General features: G+C 39.5%; 1 protein-coding gene across 2 annotated transcripts in view; it reads left to right on the plus strand.

Annotated features, from left to right (window-relative positions):
• Positions 1-19,457, plus strand: part of ASB7 (ankyrin repeat and SOCS box containing 7) — a 64,721-nt gene that overhangs the window by 41,488 nt on the left and 3,776 nt on the right. The gene's annotated exons all lie outside the window — the stretch shown is intronic.

Consider the following 19,457-nt stretch of genomic DNA (forward strand, 5'->3'; position numbering starts at 1 on the left):
CATCCTACTACTCTCCTGCTCCCTCGGGTTCTCTGTTGTGTTCCCTGTCAGGGCAGTCATCGGTTGTAGCCAGGTACCATCTAGTTCTTCTGGTCTCAGGATGATGTAGTCTCTGGTTTATGTGGCCCTTTCTGTCTCTTGGGCTTGTAGTTTCTTTGTGTGTCCTTGGTGTTCTTCGTTCTCCTTTGGTCCAGGTGGGTTGAGACCAATTGATGCATCATAGGTAGCTGCTTCCTAGCGTTTAAGATCCCAGACGCCTCTCTCCAAGGTGGGATGCAGAATGTTTTCTTAATAGATTCTATTATGCCAGTTGACTTAGATGTCCCCTGAAACCATGGTCCCCAAACCCCCACCCCCTGCTACGTTGGCCTTAGAACCATTGGGTTTATTCAGGAAACTTATTTGCTTTTGCTTTAGTCTAGTTGTGCTGACGTATTGTGTGTTGTCTTTCCCTTCGCCTAAGGTATTCTTATGTACTATCTAATTAGTGAATACCCCTCTCCCTTCCTCCCTCCCTCCTGCCTCCCCTAATAATCAAAGAATATTTTCTTCTCTGTTTAAACTATTTCTCGAGTTCTCATAATAGCGGCCTTATACAATATTTGTCCTTTTGCAACTGACTGATTTCAATCAGCATAATGCCTTCCGGGTTCCTCCATGTTATGAAATGTTTCACAGATTGATCACTGTTCTTTATCAATGTGTAGTATTCCATTGTGTGAATATACCATAATCCATCCATTCATCCATTGATGGGCACCTTGGTTGCTTCCATCTTTTTGCCATTGTAAACAGTGCTGCAGTGAACATGGGTGTGCATATATCTGTTTGTGTAAAGGCTCTTATTTCTCTAGGATATATTCCAAGGCATGGGATTGCTGGATCATAGGGTACTTCTATTTCTAGCTTTTTAAGGAAGTGCCAAATTGATTTCCAAAGTGGTCGTACCATTTTACATTCCCACCAACAGTGTATAAGTGTTCCAATCTCTCCACAGCCTCTCCAACATTTATTATTTTGCGTTTTTGGATTAATGCTAGCCTTGTTGGAAAGAGATGGAATCTCATTGTAGTTTTGATTTGCATTTCTCTAATGGCTAATGATCATGACCATTTCCTCATGTATCTGTTAGCTACCTGAATATCTTCTTTAGTGAACTGCCAGTTTGTATCTCTTGCCCATTTTTGAATTCGATTGTCTTTTTGTAGTTGTATTTTTGCAGTGTCATGTAGATTTCAGAGATCAGTCGCTGATCGGAAATGTCATAGCTAAAAACATCTTCGCAGTCTGTAGGTAATCTTTTTACTCTTTTGGTGAAGTCTTTGGATGAGCATAGGTATTTGATATTTAGAAGCTCCCAGTTACCTAGTTTTTCTTCTGCATTGTTAGTAATGTTTTGTATACTGTTTATGCCACGTGTTAGGGCTCCTAACCTTGTCCCTATTTTTTCTTCCATGATCTTTATCGTTTTAGATTTTATATTTAGGTCTTTGATCCATTTTGAGTTCGTTTTTTGCGTGGTGTGAGGTATGGGTCTTGCTTCATTTTTTTGCAGATGGATATCCAGTTATGCCAGCACCGTTTGTTAAAAAGAATATCTTTTCCCCAATTAACTGACACGGGGCCTTTGTCAAGTATCAGCTGCTCATATGTGAATGGATTTGTATCTGGATTCTCAATTCTGTTCCATTTGTCTATGTATCTGTTGTTGTACCAGGCTGTTTTGACTACCGTGGTGGTATAATAGGTTCTAAAATCAGGTAGAGTGAGGCCTCCCACTTTGTTGTTCTTTTTCAGTAATGCTTTACTTATCCGGGGCCTCTTTTCCTTCCATATGAAGTTGGTGATTTGTTTCTCCGTCTCATTACAAAATGTCATTGGAATTTGGATCGGAATTTCATTAAATCTGTAGATCGGTTTTGGTAGAATGGACATTTTTACAATGTTAAGTCTTCCTATCCATGAGCAAGGTATGTTTTTCCACTTACGCAGGTCTCTTTTGGCTTCTTGCAGAACTGTTTTGTAGTTTTCTTCGTATAAGTCTTTTACATCTCTGGTAAGATTTATTCCTGAGTATTTCTTCATCTTGGGGGCTACTGTAAATGGTATTGATTTGGTGATTTCCTCTTTGATGTTTTTTGTTGGTGTAGAGGAATCTATCTGCTTTTTGTTTGTTTGTATCCTGATAGTCTGCTGAACTCTTCTATTAGTTTCAGTAGTTTTCTTGAAGATTCCTTAGGGTTTTCTTTGTATAAGATCATGTCATCTGCAAATAGAGATACTTTGACTTCTTCCTTGCCAATCTGGGTGCCCTTTATTTCTTTATCTAGCATAATTGCTCTGGCTAGGACCTCCAGCACAATGTTGAATAAGAGTGGTGATAAAGGGTGTCCTTGTCTGGTTCCCAGTCTCAGGGGGAATGCTTTCAGGCTCTCTCCATCTATGATGATGTTGGCTATTGCCTTTGTATAAATATTTTTTATTATGTTGAGGAATTTTCCTTCTATTCCTGTTTTGCTGAGAGTTTTTATCATGAATGGGTTTTGAACTTTGTCAAATGCCTTTTCTGCATGAATTGATAAAATCATGTGATTCTTGTGTTTTATTTATATGATGGATTACGTTAATTGTTTTTCTAATGTTGAACCATACCTGCATACCTGGTATGAATCCCCTTGGTCATGGTGAATTATTTTTTTGATATGTTGTTGAGTTCTATTTGCCAGAATTTTGTGTAGTGTGTTTCTAGGAATTCATCCATTTCTTCTACATTTTCAAATTTGTTAGAGTATAGTTTTTCATAGTAATCTGATATGATTCTTTTAGTTTCAGTTGGGTCTCTTGTAATTTCAGTTCTTATTCGGGTTATTTGGTTCCTCTCCTGTTTTCTTTTGTCAATTTGGCCAGTGGTTTATCAATTTTGTTGATCTTTTCAAAGAACCAGTTTTTGGTTTTGTTAATTCTTTCAGTTGTTTTTGTTTTCTGTTTCATTTAGTTCTGCTCTAATTTGTATTATTTGTTTTCTTCTGGTGCCTGAGGGTTTCCTTGGTTGCTCTCTTTCTGTTTCTTCAAGTTGTAGGGATAATTCTTTGATTTTTGGGCCTTCTTTTTGTATGTGCATTTATTAATATAAATTGACCTCTGAGCACTGGTTTCACTGTGTCCCAAAAGTTCTGATAGGAAGTGTTTTCATTCTTACTGGATTCTGTGAATTTCTTTATTCCATCCTTCATGTCTTCTATAATCCAGTCTTTTTTTGAGCAGGGTGTTGTTCAGTTTCCAGGTGTTTGATTTCTTTTCTCTGCTTTTTTTGTTATTGTTTTCTACTTTTATGGCCTTATGGTCAGAGAAGATGCTTTGTAATATTTCAGCGTTTTGGATTCTGCTAAGGCTTGCTTTATGACCTAATATGTGGTCTATTCTAGAGAATGTTCCATGTGCACTAGAGAAGAAAGTATACTTGGCTGCTGTTGGATGGAGTGTTCTGTATGTGTCAAGTTGGTTGATTGTGGCATTTAGGTCTTCCGTGTCTTTATTGAGCTTCTTGGTGTCCTGTCCTTCACCAAAAGTGGTGTGTTGAAGTCTCCTACTATTATTGTGGAGCTGTCTATCTCCCTTTTCAATGCTGATAGAGTTTGTTGTATGTACCTTGCAGCCCTGTCATTGGGTGCATAAATATTTAATATGGTTATATCTTCTTGGTGTATTGTCCCTTTAATCATATAGTGTCCTTTCTTATCCTTCCTGATGGATTTAACTTTAAAGTCTATTTTGTCAGAAATTAATATCGCCACTCCTGCTCTCTTTTTTTTATTAACTTCTGTTAAGCTTCAAGTGAACGTTTACAAATCCAATCAGTCTGTCACATATAAGTTTACATACATCCCATTCCATACTCCCACCTGCTCTCCCCCTCTTGAGTCAGCCCTTTCAGTCTCTCCTTTCGTGACAATTTTGCCAGCTTCCCTCTTTCTCTATCCTCCCATCCCCTCTCCAGACAGGAGTTGCCAACACACTCTCAAGTGTCCACCTGATATAATTAGCTCACTCTTCATCAGCATCTCTCTCCCACCCGCTGACCAGTCCCTTTCATGTCTGATGAGTTGTCTTCGGGGATGGTTCCTGTCCTGTGCCAGCAGAAGGTCTGGGGAGCATGGCCGCTGGGATTCCTCTAGTCTCGGTCATACCATTAAGTATGGTCTTTTTATGAGAATTTGTGGTCTGCATCCCACTGATCTCCTGTTCCCTCAGGAGTTCTCTGTTGTGCTCCCTGTCAGGGCAGTCATCGATTGTGGCCGGGCACCAACTAGTTCTTCTGGTCTCAGGATGATGTAGGTCTCTGGTTCATGTGGCCCTTTCTGTCTCTTGGGCTCTTAGTTATTGTGTGACCTTGGTGTTCTTCATTCTCCTTTGCTCCAGGTGGGTTGAGACCAATTGATGCATCTTAGATGGCCGCTTGTTAGCATTTAAGACCCCAGACGCCACATTTCAAAGTGGGATGCAGAATGATTTCATAATAGAATTATTTTGTCAGTTGACTTAGAAGTCCCCTCAAACCATGTTCCCCAGACCCCCGCCCCTGCTCCCCTGACCTTTGAAGCATTCATTTTATCCCGGAAACTTCTTTGCTTTTGGTCCAGTCCGATTGAGCTGACCTTCCATGTATTGAGTGTTGTCTTTCCCTTCACCCAAAGCAGTTCTTATCTACTGATTAATCAATAAAAAACCCTCTCCCACCCTCCCGCCTTCATAACCACAAAAGTATGTGTTCTTCTCAGTTTTTACTATTTCTCAAGATCTTATAATAGTGGTCTTATACAATATTTGTCCTTTTGCCTCTGACTAATTTCGCTCAGCATAATGCCTTCCAGGTTCCTCCATGTTATGAAATGTTTCACAGATTCGTCACTGTTCTTTATCGATGCGTAGTATTCCATTGTGTGAATATACCACAATTTATTTACCCATTCATCCGTTGATGGACACCTTGGTTGCTTCCAGCTTTTTGCTATTGTAAACAGAGCTGCAATAAACATGGGTGTACATATATCTGTTTGTGTGAAGGCTCTTGTATCTCTAGGGTATATTCCGAGGAGTGGGATTTCTGGGTTGTATGGTAGTTCTATTTCTAACTGTTTAAGGTAACGCCAGATAGATTTCCAAAGTGGTTGTACCATTTTACATTCCCACCAGCAGTGTATAAGAGTTCCAATCTCTCCGCACCCTCTCCAACATTTATTATTTTGTGTTTTTTGGATTAATGCCAGCCTTGTTGGTGTGAGATGGAATCTCATCGTAGTTTTAATTTGCATTTCTCTAATGGCTAATGATCGAGAGCATTTTCTCATGTATCTGTTGGCTGCCTGAATATCTTCTTTAGTGAAATGTGTGTTCATATCCTTTGCCCACTTCTTGATTGGGTTGTTTGTCTTTTTGTGGTTGAGTTTTGACAGAATCATGTAGATTTTAGAGATCAGGCGCTGGTCTGAGATGTCATAGCTGAAAATTTTTTCCCAATCTGTAGGTGGTCTTTTTACTCTTTTGGTGAAGTCTTTAGATGAGCATAGGTGTTTCATTTTTAGGAGCTCCCAGTTATCGGGTTTCTCTTCATCATTTTTGGTAATGTTTTGTATTCTGTATATGCCCTGTATTAGGGCCCTTAGGGTTGTCCCTATTTTTTCTTCCATGATCTTTATCGTTTTAGTCTTTATGTTTAGGTCTTTGATCCACTTGGAGTTAGTTTTTGTGCATGGTGTGAGGTATGGGTCCTGTTTCATTCTTTTGCAAAGGGATATCCAGTTATGCCAGCACCATTTGTTAAAAAGACTGTCTTTTCCCCAATTAACTGACACTGGTCCTTTGTCAAATATCAGCTGCTCATATGTGGATGGATTTATATCTGAGTTCTCCATTCTGTTCCATTGGTCTATGTGCCTGTTGTTGTACCAGTACCAGGCTGTTTTGACTACTGTGGCTGTATAATAGGTTCTGAAATCAGGTAGAGTGAGGCCTCCCACTTTGTTAAGTCTTCCTATCCATGAGCAGGGTATGTTTTTCCACTTAAGTATGTCCTTTTGAATTTCTTGTAGTAGAGCTTTGTAGTTTTCTTTGTATAGGTCTTTTACATCCTTGGTAAGATTTATTCCTAAGTATTTTATCTTCTTGGGGGCTACTGTAAATGGTATTGATTTGGTTATTTCCTCTTCGGTGTTCTTTTTGTTGATGTAGAGGAATCCAAGTGATTTTTGTATGTTTATTTTATAACCTGAGACTCTGCCAAACTCTTCTATTAGTTTCAGTAGTTTTCTGGAGGATTCCTTAGGGTTTTCTGTGTATAAGATCATGTCATCTGCAAATAGTGATAACTTTACTTCCTCTTTGCCAATCCGGATACCCTTTATTTCTTTGTCTAGCCTAATTGCCCTGGCTAGGACTTCAAGTACGATGTTGAATAAGAGCGGTGATAAAGGGCATCCTTGTCTGGTTCCCGTTCTCAAGGGAAATGCTTTCAGGTTCTCTCCATTTAGAGTGATATTGGCTGTTGGCTTTGCATAGATGCCCTTTATTATGTTGAGGAATTTTCCTTCAATTCCTATTTTGGTAAGAGTTTTTATCATAAATGGGTGTTGGACTTTGTCAAATGCCTTTTCTGCATCAATTGATAAGATCATGTGGTTTTTATCTTTTGTTTTATTTATGTGATGGATTACATTAATGGTTTTTCTGATATTAAACCAGCCTTGCATACCTGGTATAAATCCCACTTGATCATGGTGAATTATTTTTTTGATGTGTTGTTGGAGTCTATTGGCTAGAATTTTGTTGAGGATTTTTGCATCTATGTTCGTGAGGGATATAGGTCTATAATTTTCTTTTTTTGTGATGTCTTTACCTGGTTTTGGTATCAGGGAGATGGTGGCTTCATAGAATGAGTTGGGTAGTATTCCGTCATCTTCTATGCTTTGAAATACCTTCAGTAGTAGCGGTGTTAACTCTTCTCTGAAAGTTTGGTAAAACTCTGCAGTGAAGCCGTCCGGGCCAGGACTTTTTTTTGTTGGAAGTTTTTTGATTACCGTTTCAATCTCTTTTTTTGTTATGGGTCTATTTAGTTGTTCTACTTCTGAATGTGTTAGTTTAGGTAGGTAGTGTTTTTCCAAGAATTCATCCATTTCTTCTAGGTTTTCAAATTTGTTAGAGTACAATTTTTCGTAGTAATCTGAAATGATTCTTTTAATTTCATTTGGTTCTGTTGTGATGTGGTCCTTCTCGTTTCTTATTCAGGTTATTTGTTTCCTTTCCTGTATTTCTTTAGTCAGTCTAGCCAATGGTTTATCAATTTTGTTAATTTTTTCAGAGAACCAGCTTTTGACTTTGTTAATTGTTTCAATTGTTTTTCTGTTCTCTAATTCATTTAGTTCAGCTCTAATTTTTATTATTTGTTTTCTTCTGGTGCCTGATGGGTTCTTTTGTTGCTCACTTTCTATTTGTTCAAGTTGTAGGGACAGTTCTCTGCTTTTGGCTCTTTTTTCTTTTTGTATGTGTGCATTTATCGATATAAATTGGCCTCTGAGCACTGCTTTTGCTGTGTCCCAGAGGTTTTGATAGGCAGTATTTTCATTTTCGTTACATCCTATGAATTTCCTTATTCCCTCCTTGATGTCTTCTATAACCCAGTCTTTTTTCAGGAGGGTATTGTTCATTTTCCAAGTATTTGATTTCTTTTCCCTAGTTTTTCTGTTACTGATTTCTAGTTTTATTGCCTTGTGGTCTGAGAAGATGCTTTGTAATATTTCTATGTTTTGGACTCTGCAAAGGTTTGTTTTATGACCTAATATGTGGTCTATTCTAGAGAATGTTCCATGTGCGCTAGAAAAAAAAGTATACTTTGCAGCAGTTGGGTGGAGAGTTCTGTGTAAGTCAATGAGGTCAAGTTGGTTGATTGTTGTAAGTAGGTCTTCCGTGTCTCTATTGAGCTTCTTACTGGATGTCCTGTCCTTCTCCGAAAGTGGTGTGTTGAAGTCTCCTACTATAATTGTGGAGGTGTCTATCTCACTTTTCAATTCTGTTAAAATTTGATTTATGTATCTTGCAGCCCTGTCATTGGGTGCATGAATATTTAATATGGTTATGTCTTCCTGATCAATTGTCCCTTTTATCATTATATAGTGTCCTTCTTTATCCTTTGTGGTGGATTTAAGTCTAAATTCTATTTTGTCAGAAATATTGCTACTGCTCTTCTTTTTTGCTTATTGTTTGCCTGATATATTTTTTTCCATCCTTTGCGTTTTAGTTTGTTTGTGTCTCTAAGTCTAAGGTGTGTCTCTTGTAGGCAGCATATAGATGGATCGTGTTTCTTTATCCAGTCCGTGACTCTCTGTCTCTTTATTGGTGCATTTAGTCCATTTACATTCAGCGTAATTATAGGTAAATAAGTTTTTAGTGCTGTCATTTTGATGCCTTTTCATGTGTGTTGTTGGCAATTTCATTTTTCCACATACTTTTTTGTGCTGAGGCGTTTTTCTTAGTAAATTGTGAGATCCTCATTTTCATAGTGTTTGACTTTATGTTAGTTGAGTCGTTACGTTTTTCTTGGCTTTTGTCTTGAGTTATGGAGTTGTTATACCTTTTTGTGGTTACCTTATTATTTACCCCTATTTTTCTAAGTAAAAACCTAACTTGTATCGTTCTATATCGCCTTTTATCACTCTCCATCTGGCAGTTCAATGCCTCCTGTATTTAGTCCCTCTTTTTGATTATTGTGATCTTTTACCTATTGACTTCCATGATTCCCTGTTATGTGTATTATTTTTTATTTTTATTTATTTATTTATTTTAATTAATCTTAATTTGTTTGTTTTTGTGATTTCCCTATTTGAGTTGATATCAGGATGTTCTGTTTTGTGACCTTGTATTGTGCTGGTATCTGATATTATTGGTTTTCTGACCAAACAATATCCTTTAGTATTTCTTGTAGCTTTGGTTTGGTTTTTGCAAATTCTCTAAACTTGTGTTTATCTGTAAATATCTTAATTTCGCCTTCATATTTTAGAGAGAGTTTTGCTGGGTATATGATCCTTGGCTGGCAGTTTTTCTCCCTCAGTGCTCTGTATATGTCATCCCATTGCCTTCTTGCCTGCATGGTTTCTGCTGAGTAGTCTGAACTTATTCTTATTGATTCTCCCTTGAAGGTGACCTTTCTTTTCTCCCTGGCTGCTTTTAAAATTTTCTGTTTATCTTTGGTTTTGGCGAGTTTGGTGATAATATGTCTTGGTGTCTTTCTTTTTGGATCAGTCTTAAATGGGGTTCGATGAGCATCTTGGATAGATATCCTTTCGTCTTTCATGATGTCAGGGAAGTTGTGTGTCAGGAGTTCTTCAACTATTTTCTCTGTGTTTTCTGTCCCCCCTCCCTGTTATGGGACTCCAATCACCCGCAAGTTATCCTTCTTGATAGAGTCCCACATGATTCTTAGGGTTTCTTCATTTTTTTTTAATTCTTTTATCTGATTTTTTTTTTCAGCTATGTTGGTGTTGATTCCTTGGTCCTCCAGATGTCCCAGTCTGCCTTCTAATTGCTCGAGCCTGCTTCTCTGACTTCCTATTGCATTGTCTAATTCTGTAATTTTATTGTTAATCTTTTGGATTTCTACATGCTGTCTCTCTATGGATTCTTGCAACTTACTAATTTTTCCACTATGTTCTTGAATAATCTTTTTGAGTTCTTCAATAGTTTTATCAGTGTGTTCCTTGGCTTTTTCTGCAGTTTGCCTTATTTCGTTTGTGATGTCTTGAAGCATTCTGTAAATTAGTTTTTTATATTCTGTATCTGATAATTCCAGGATTGTATCTTCATTTGGGAAAGATTTTGATTCTTTTGTTTGGGGGGTTGGAGAAGCTGTCATGGTCTGCTTCTTTATGTGGTTTGATATGGACTGCTGTCTCCGAGCCATCACTGGGAAACTAGTTTTTCCAGAAAATCTGCTAAAAAAAATGCAGTCAGATCCCTATCAGAGTTCTCCCTCTGGCTCAGGCTATTCGGATGTTAATGAAGCCGCCTGACTGGTACGCTGGCTCCAGGCTCTGAAAACAATCGCTGCTTCCCCATATTTGTTCGTTCTCCGTCTCTAAATCTGTGTTTGCTGTTCAGGGTTCATAGATTGTTATGTATGTGATCGATTCACTTGTTTTTCCGAGTCTTTGTTGCAAGAGGGATCCGCGGTAGCGTCCACCTAGTCCGCCATCTTGGCCCCGCCTCCTCCTGCTCTCTTTTGATTGTTGTTTGCTTGATAAACTTTTTCCATCCTTTGAGTTTTAGTTTGTTTATGTCTCTAAGTCTAAGGTGTGTCTCTTGTAGGCAGCATGTAGATGGTTCTTGTTTTTTAATCCATTCTGCCATGCTCTGTCTCATTATTGGTGCATTTAGTCCATTTGCATTTGGCATAATTGTGGATAGGTATGAATTTAGTCCTATCATTCAGATGTCTTTTATTGTGTGTTGTTGACAGTTTCTTTTTCCCACTTAATTTTTTGTGCTGAGTAGATTATATATTATCTTTTCCTCAAATTCATTGTTGATTTTATTTCTGCTGAGTCTCTATTTTTTTCTTGTTTCATTTTGACGTGTAGGATAGTTTGTCTCCTTTGTGGTTACCTTATTATTTACCCCTGTTTTTCTAATTTAAGCCTAACTTTCTTTTCTTTGTATCACCTTGACTTCCTGTCCATATGAAAGGCCTATGACTACATTTCTTAGTCCATCTTTGTTTTAATGTTGTCTTCTTTTCCACGATAACATCGCTGTTTCCCTGTTTTGAGCGTTTTTTTTATGTTGATTTATTGTCGTGATTTCCCTGTCTGGGTTGACATCTGATTGCTCTGCCCAGTGTTCTAGTCTTGGGTTAATACCTGATATTATTGATTTTCTAACCAAAGAAATCCCTTTAGTATTTCTTGTGTTTTGGTTTTTAAGAATTCCCTAAACTTGTGTTTATCTGAAAATGTCCTAATTTCACCTTCATATTTAAGAGACGGTTTTGCTGGATATATGGTTCTTGGCTGGCAAATTTTATTCCTTCAGTTTTTTATATAAGTCATCCCATTGCCTTCTTGCCTGCGTGGTTTCTGCTAAGTAGTCCAAGCTTATTCTTATTGGCTCTCCTTTGTAGGTGACTCTTCGTTTATTCCTAGCTGCTCTTAAAATTCTCTCTTTATCTTTGGTTTCAGCAAGTTTGATTATAATATGTCTTGGTGACTTTGGTTTAAAATCTACCGTATGTGGAGTTCGATGAGCATCTTGGATAGATATCTTCTCATCTTTCACGATATCAGGGAAGTGTTCTGCCAACAACTCTTCAAGGGTTCTCACTGTATTTTCTGTTATCCCTCCCTGTTCTAGTTCTCCAATCGCTCGTAGGTTATTTCTCTTGATAGAGTCCCACGTGATTCTTAAGGTTTCTTCATTTTTTTTAGTTCTTTCATCTGATTTTTCTTCAAAAATATTGGTGCCAATTCCTTTATCTTCAAGTTCACAAATTCTGTCGTCTAGTTGCTCAGTTCTGCTCCTCTGACTTTCTATTGAGTTGTCTACTTCTGTAATTTTATTGTTAATCTTCTGAATTTCTGATTGCTGTGTATCTGTGGATTTTTCCAACTTACTGAATTTCTTATTATGTTCCTGATTAACCTTTTTAATTTCTTCAGCTACTTTATCCACATGTTCCTTGGCTTGTTCTGCATATTGCCTCATTTCCTTCTTGAGGTCTTGAAGGGTTCTGTTTATTAATCTTTTGTATTCTGCCTCCGGTAATTCCAGGAATGCACTTTAATCTAGAAGATCCCTTGATTCTTTGTTTTGAGAGCTTGTTGAGGCGATTATGGTCTGTTTCTTTATATGACTTGATATTGATTGTTGTCTCTGAGCCATCTATAAGTTATTGTATTAGTTTATTTTATGTTTGTTTACTGTGTCATAGCTGCTTGCTTTGTTTTGTTTTGATATGCCCAAATGGATTGCTTGAGTGAGCTAGCTTGATTATTTTTGCCTTTGGAGCTCTGATGTCCTGTCCCCAGATGGCTAGAGCTGTTATCGGGTATGTCAGTCCAGGAGTCCATTTGCTTTTCTTGTATGAATTCAGCTCAGGTGTCCAGGTAGCTGATCATCAAGTGTGTGGTACAGGCTCTTGTTTAGAGGAACAGGGGTGTTTGGTGTAGGTACCGGTCTCTTGTTGCAGCAGGCAGTCACTCTCTGAACAAGGCAGGGAGCTGAGAACCATCCCCAAGTGTCTCTGAGGAAAGCGTGTCCCTGTTCCTTAGAGCATACAGGTGGGTGGGTTCTGCAGACGGACCATGGGAACCCCATGTTTTTGGCTGTAAGGACTGGGAGGTACCAGTTATCTTTGGACCCCTGTTGCAAGTGGCTGAGTGACCTGAGTGGAGCCACCAGTCCTTAGGCCCCTGATGTGGGTAGGTGAGGACCCTGTTTAATAAGCAGTGCAGTGTGAAACATCAAACACCCACCTCTCCACTGCACAGCCGAAAGAGTTGTAGCTTGCCAACAAGGGCCTATTCTCCTGAAATAGGACCACACAGGTCCATGAAGAGGGAAAGGTACTCAAAGTCCAATGACCGCTTCTGCCTAGACAGGAGCCGCTTCTGTCCTGAGCTCCCTTGGTTAGTGGAGCTAGCAAATTATCTTTTCCCCCAATTGTGAACTTATTCCTTCTCCAGGGCCTGGAGGATCGGTCTAGGTGCTCAACAGGGCCTATCTTAGGCCCAGGGAAATCAACAGCCACCGAAGCTGTCTTGGCGGGTGGTGCGGTAAAATATATGCTAGTACTTAGCTTTTGCCAAGAGCACTATTCTCTGGTTCCGGAGGTGTGAGTAGGCTGTGTGGCTGGCTGCTTCTGCCTGAGGAAACTGCGGCCGAACGCTAGTACCAGCCCGCCACAGCCGCTCCCGGGAATGGTGCCTGAGGGCTCCCAGTGATTCAGGTCCGGTAACTCCTTTCCACTTCTGAACCGTCTCTTCCTCCCCCTGCTCCTCAGTTCTTTTTTTAACCTTGCCTTCGATGTTCAGGGCTCCTAGCTTGTCATAAATATACTCGATTCACTTGTTTTTTCAGGTCTTTGTTGTAAGAGGGCTCACTGGAAGTGTCTGGCTATTCCACCATCTTCTCAGATTTTGTTACTATCTTAACACCAGGAAGATGGAGACTTCAGCTTCCAAGGAGTGGCCCTCAACTTTTCTGAGAAAGAGAAGCAAACGTAATCTTTACAAGTATTTAAAAATTAATATTTAAAACTTTGTTAACCAAATGCTTATGTAGCTCTTACTATGTGAATGGCACTATTCTAGGCACTTTATCAAAATTAACTCTTTTAACTTATAAAACCTGCGAAGTGGGTATTATTATTATCCTCCACTCATCAGTGAGGAAATTGAGGCAGCAGTCTGAGTAACTTGCCCAGGATCACACATGATAGTAAGTGGTTGAGCCAGAATTCAAGCCTAGCAATCGGGCTCCAGAGTCTGTGCTTTTAACCACTGTGGTATACCTCTATCATTAAAGGTAATTATGTAGACAGAAATCTTACATTGGCAAGAAATCTTTAAAAGACTTAGATACTCCCAAAATATTAATGGACTGCCACAACAAACTGTTCAAGGAAAAGAAAAATCAATAGCAAATTGCGTAAAACTTTCCAGTACTGTTTAGGCCTAACCAAACAAACCAGCTGCCTTCCAGTTGATTCTCACTCATGGTGACCTCCTGTGTGTCAGAGTGGAACTGCTCCAGCAGTTTACAATGGCTGATTTTTCAGAAGTCGATCATCAGGCCTTTCTTCCAAGACACTTCTGGGTAGACTTGAACCTCCAACCTTTCAGTTAAGCAGCCAAGCTCGTTAACTGCTTGCACCACCCAAAGACTTCATATTTAGGCCTAGATAGTGCATTTTTCCCTGGGAAAGGCTCACACAGAGATAAATAACTTCTGGGGATGGTAGCTCTATAGCAGCTTCCCTTGAATTAAAGTATCAGTTTGATTTCATGATCTGTTTTTCTATATTGAGTCACTTTGTATTTTATTATGTGTCTTTATTTCTGAAATGGGCAGTTGGCATTTCAAATTCTAGTTGGGAATTTTTTTTCAAGGTAGACTACCTCTCGCATGTTTTGTTTTAAGGGAGCATTAAGGCTAAGTGCTCATTGAAAATATTTTTTTCCAAAGTAAGACCCAGTTAATAAGACACTTTTCAGTGTTACACTATTTGAGCCAACATTTACCTTTTTCTCTTACCGGTTTATGCAAATTTTCTATGTTTGGTATAATAAGATTCCCTGGTGTTGGTCTGTAATCCTTTGTCCTCCTTTATTCAGATATAACCAAGAGTGAGTAAATGCTCTAACCATCTCTAACATAACTGAAAGCCACTGATGCAGGAACCAGGGCTTAACACTGGAAATCACTTTTCTGTTAGCATGTTCTAAGGCAGTAGTACTCTGGCCTCGAGGAAAACTACATGGTGTTTGACAGCAGGGTCTTAGAATTCTCTGAACAGTATCTTCTGCTTCCTTGAAGATAACTGATCCATTCATTTTCTCACCCCAAAAGAAATCACAGGGCATGAATTAACATACTATCTACTTATAAAGTAATACTTCTCACCTTGAGTAGAAGTAAAATAGATGTTGAATTTTCAAGTCATGAAGTTCATAACTCCAGTGAGGCAATCTTAAAGTTTAGACCTTACCCTGACTTTAAAAAGAGTTTATTATTACTGTATGTACCAGTGAGATTTAGTAGTCACATGTTTTAAATTCTTTTAAACAAAAATAACTTGAATTCATTATTTTAAGAGGCTGAATCATAGTCCCAGTTAGAATCAGATGTTAACATATTTATGTTATCTGATGCTGCATAAGAAACAATCCTGAAAAGTGGTGGTTTAAAACAGCAATCATATTCCTCATGAGGACTCAATGGGGACAGCTCATCTGTGTTCCATGTGGTATCAGCAGGGGCAGCTCAACTGGTGGCTGAAGGATCCACTTTCAAGATGGTTATCTCATGTAGTGGGCATGTTGGTGCTGGCAGTTGGCCAACAGCTCAATGGGGTCATGTGCCTTTCCACACGGGCCTTTCCATGGGCTACTTGGTCGTCTTTATGGCTATGCCTTAATAATGAATGTCCCAAGAGAGCCAGGCAGAAGCTGTATCACCTTTTATGCCTTGGAAGTCATAGAGCATCACCTTGTCATGGCTGCCCAGATTCAAGTGACTGGAAAATAGACCCCTGTCTTTGTAGTAGGAATCACAGTGTAGTCAATCACAGTGTAAAAAGAGCATATGGGATGGGAGATGTTGTTGTGCCTGTCTTTGAGAGATACAGTCTACCATAGTCCACTCTGGCCACAATACATTGCATCCCTTCCATGTGTGTAAGGTGGACTGATTGCCTCATCCATTGTGCCCATGTCTCATCAGCATATGGCATCAGCTCAGTCAAGATCTTGTCATTTAAATCAGGTCCAGATGTGGATCATGCTTCTTGGGCATAATTCCCTAAAAACAGCTCTTTCAGTCTGTTCACCTCAGCCAGAAGAGCTGTGAACTAAAGGGGTAATTTCTGAGTCCCACATACACCCAGCATACAGAGATGGGAAAGGCTTAGGGAAACCACTGTAGACATTCCCGTTCAAAAAGGGGGATGATTGGAAGCACACAACAGGAGCTGGTCCCTAGCAGTTCTGAAATCCAGCCAGGCACGTGTTACCAGTTCTTGTTTAGAGTTCAGTTCTGAGAGTTGGTGTTGCTAGCTCATTTTGGTTCCATAACTGTGTAGTGCATATTTGCATTTGAGTAGTTTTCTCAGCTTGCTCCTGCCCATGTAAGTTTGAGGACCCAAAAGCCTCTGCAATTTGTACTCTTTGTTCTTGTCAGTCAAAGCTAATTTTAAAAACTTAGTAGGTATTTTGCGTATCAATTGATAATATACTCAAATTAGACAAAAGACCTTTTCTGCCTTGGGCTCCTTGTGAGACTGCTATGGGACAATGCCCTTAATATTCTTCAAAGCCCTGCTGTTAATGCAGAGGACCTGTGAAGAGGATCCTTAAGGTCCGTGGAGGGATTTTCGTCAGTCTGAAGGCTCTATGAGGTTCCGCCTTAGCTCTTTCTGAGGTCTTAACAAAAGATCTCATAGTCCATCCTGGATTTAATCTTTGACCTGAAGTCTTCCCTGAGTTTGAGAATCATTTACCTGGGAATGAAAAACAGTTTTACTTTTGAACCCAGGAAGTCTTGGCTCTTCTATATTTAACCGTTTGTTACATCTTGCATTTTGTCATAGACTACAAGAAGTCAGTGATACTTCAGTATTCTGCCTGGGAAATCTCCTTAACTAGATCATTGAAGTCATTAGGACATTTTTTATTTTCCACGTTACCACAGGTGACAGTGTTGCTGAACTTTCCACCATTACATAACAGGAATCCTCTTTCCTCCAGCTTCCAGTAACATTTTAAAACTTCCTTTTCCTCACCGAAGAACTTTCAGCCTCTTCAAAGCCCTTAGGCTTCCACTTAACACTTGCTTCAAAGCCTTTTAGGTTTTTGCTCATTGCTTTCTCAGTGTCCTTCCAGGTTCTTCCCACTGCTTATCCGAATGCCAAAGCTACATTATTTTAGATTTTCGTTATGGTAGAACCCCACTTTCAAGTCCCAGAATCTCACTCAGTTATCTAATGCTTCAGAATTTAGTAGCTTAAGACAGTAGTCCATTATTTTACTCATATATGTGCAGTTTGGTCAGTGGTCAGTAGGGACATCTCATTTCTCTTCCACAGTGTCATCTGGAGCAGCTTGACTGGGGGCTGCTCACTTCCAAAATGGCTCACTCAGATGGATGGCAAGTTGGTGTTGGCTCTTGGCTGGGAGCTCAGCCAGGACTGTTGCCAGTGACCTCAGTTCCTTTTTATAGGCTGCTTGGGCTTCTTTGTGGCATGGTGGTTGTGTTCCAAGAGTGAGTGCCCTACTAGCCAGGTGAAAGCAATATCACCTTTTAGGACCTAGCTTTGGAAGTCTTACAGCACTGCTTTCCCCATAGTCACAAGCCCACCAAGACTGAAGGGAAGGGAACTTCGACAACCCCATCTCTTAATGACAGGAATGTCCAGTCACATCGTAAAAAGAGCATGAGGTATAGGAGATAGTCGTGGGCATTTTTAGAGAGTACAGTCTGCCCCCAAATGAGGCTGTATCAGAAGATCTCCCAGTAGGTAACCTTTTGTCTTGATCCCTCCTTTTATACCTTAGCTAAGCAAATTCCGATAATTTCATTTTTACTACTTTGTTAGATGATATGTTTTCATTTAAGTATACATATATATTTATATACGTCAATTTTTTCCACATCTGTTTTTTGCGTCAGTCTGTTGTGGTTCTTTTTATTAAAACTTTACTTGAAAAGAACCTGCCATCTATTAAGAAAATCAAATTCTTTACTTTAAAAAAAGAATCCCATCTCATTCATATTCTGGTTTGCATTTTGAAGATCAAATACTGTAAGCAGTTATTGAAAAATGACAGTGATAACCTGTTCTCTTCATAAAGGTATAGTCCTTGAATAGTGAAAAACAATTCAAAACAGGTTAGAAAATGATTTGCTGTTGACATTGTTGTGTGTTGCGATGAGGCGGCTCTTTTACACTTTAAAGGACAAAACTATTAAGTATTCATTCGTTCAGTCAGTATTAGTTGGGTCCTGTGCCAGGCACTGGATTTGCATTGGCATGTGGGGCCAGAATGGTCCTCCCCTCGTGAAACATGTGGAACAAGGAGGGGGAGGTGGGCATCAGTACATCACCCCCAGGTAAATGTGAACTCACGCCCTTGTTAAGTGCCACAGAGGCGAGGTGCTCTGAGAGAACCTGGTGGGGAACCTGACCTTGTCCCACCTGGGCAGAGATCTGAAAGACGAAGATGACATGACCCTGCCAAGAGACACATGAGTGCATGTGTCGTGTCCATGTACAGCTCCTGTTACAGACATCTGTGGATACACACACACCCCAGTTCCCAGGTATTTCCAGGAAAGCAGTAGCGTCTTTTGAGATTCTGTTAAGAGACCGCACATTAAGTAACCCTCTTGGAAAGCACGTGTTCGTAGAGTCCTTACAGAGCAGAGGGCTGAGTTTTAAGGAGCCATTTTATTTAAGAAGAACTGCTTAATTTTGAATAATGTTGACCGCTGCAAACAAATACAATTCAAGTAAGGGATAAAGCATTCAGAACTGCCGCGGTTTCTCCAAGTGTGGTCTGGGGACCCCTGGATTTTTCCGAGGCCCTTTCAGGGTCTCTGTGAGGTCGAAATGATTTTTGTAATAAAACTGATAATACTATAATAATACTTCTTCACGTTCCTTTTTTCATCAGTGTGAGTAGAGTTTTCCAGAGACTGCGTGCTGTGATTTTATCACGATAGATTGAATGCCGAAGCGTACTGAGAATTCAGCTGTCTTCTGTTAAAGCAGATGTTAAAGACCTTTGTGGAAATGTGAAAGAATGCCGCTTTTCTCAGTGATTTTTTTTGTTTTGAGAATTATAGCCATTTTCCATAACAATATGCTTATGTTAACATCTAGTGGGCTTATTTTTGTTATTTTTAAATGCATTAATAACTATTTCTAAAATTTCTCAGTTTTAATTTGAAGTATGTTAAATAATGATAGATGTAAGCCACATACACAAAAGTTCTTTTGGATCCTCAATAATTTTGAAAAGTATAAAGGGATTTTGAGACAAAGAAGTTTGAGAACCACTGAAGTGTATGGGGTTCTACTTGACTCTGAGCATGTTATGTAATTTCTCTGAGGCTCAGGGAATCTGTAAAACGGGGGTGATGATCAAAGTACTTGCCTCATAAAAGGATTAAAGGAGTACTGTACGTCAGCATATGACAAGACATAGCACAGAGTCAGCATCCAGTGTACGCTGGCTTTTGCTACCGTTTAATATGAAGGCATAAGTGGTTTGATTCCAAACGCTGTCGAAGTGCTGTTGCTGAGAAGTTTGCTTGTGTTTGCGGTCATCTGTATTGTTTTGGTCAAAGTATTTGAATGTGAAGGAAACTGGATTTTATAATTTTTGTTTTTGTGTTAAGTTATAGCAGGGTTTTCATTGGCAGGAGGTCAGGCCTTGAGGCTGCAGACGCATAGATTCAGAATAGCTGGGGGTGCTTTTGCAACCTGCCCCCTGCCTCTCTCCTCCCCATCCCCTCATCTGGGTGTTGCCCCATCCAGAATCACCGTGTGCAGGTAGGCTCCCAGAGATCGGTTATGTACCTAGGCTCCAGGGTTCTCGACACAGCTGAAAGTGGAGGGTGGGGAAGTCACAGTAGAGAGCATCCAACTCACACTTGAGGTGGAGAAACCGAGGCCCTGAGAAATGCAGCGATTTGCT

This window comes from Elephas maximus, chromosome 13 (genome assembly GCF_024166365.1).
Source record: "Elephas maximus indicus isolate mEleMax1 chromosome 13, mEleMax1 primary haplotype, whole genome shotgun sequence".
NCBI lineage: Eukaryota > Metazoa > Chordata > Mammalia > Proboscidea > Elephantidae > Elephas > Elephas maximus.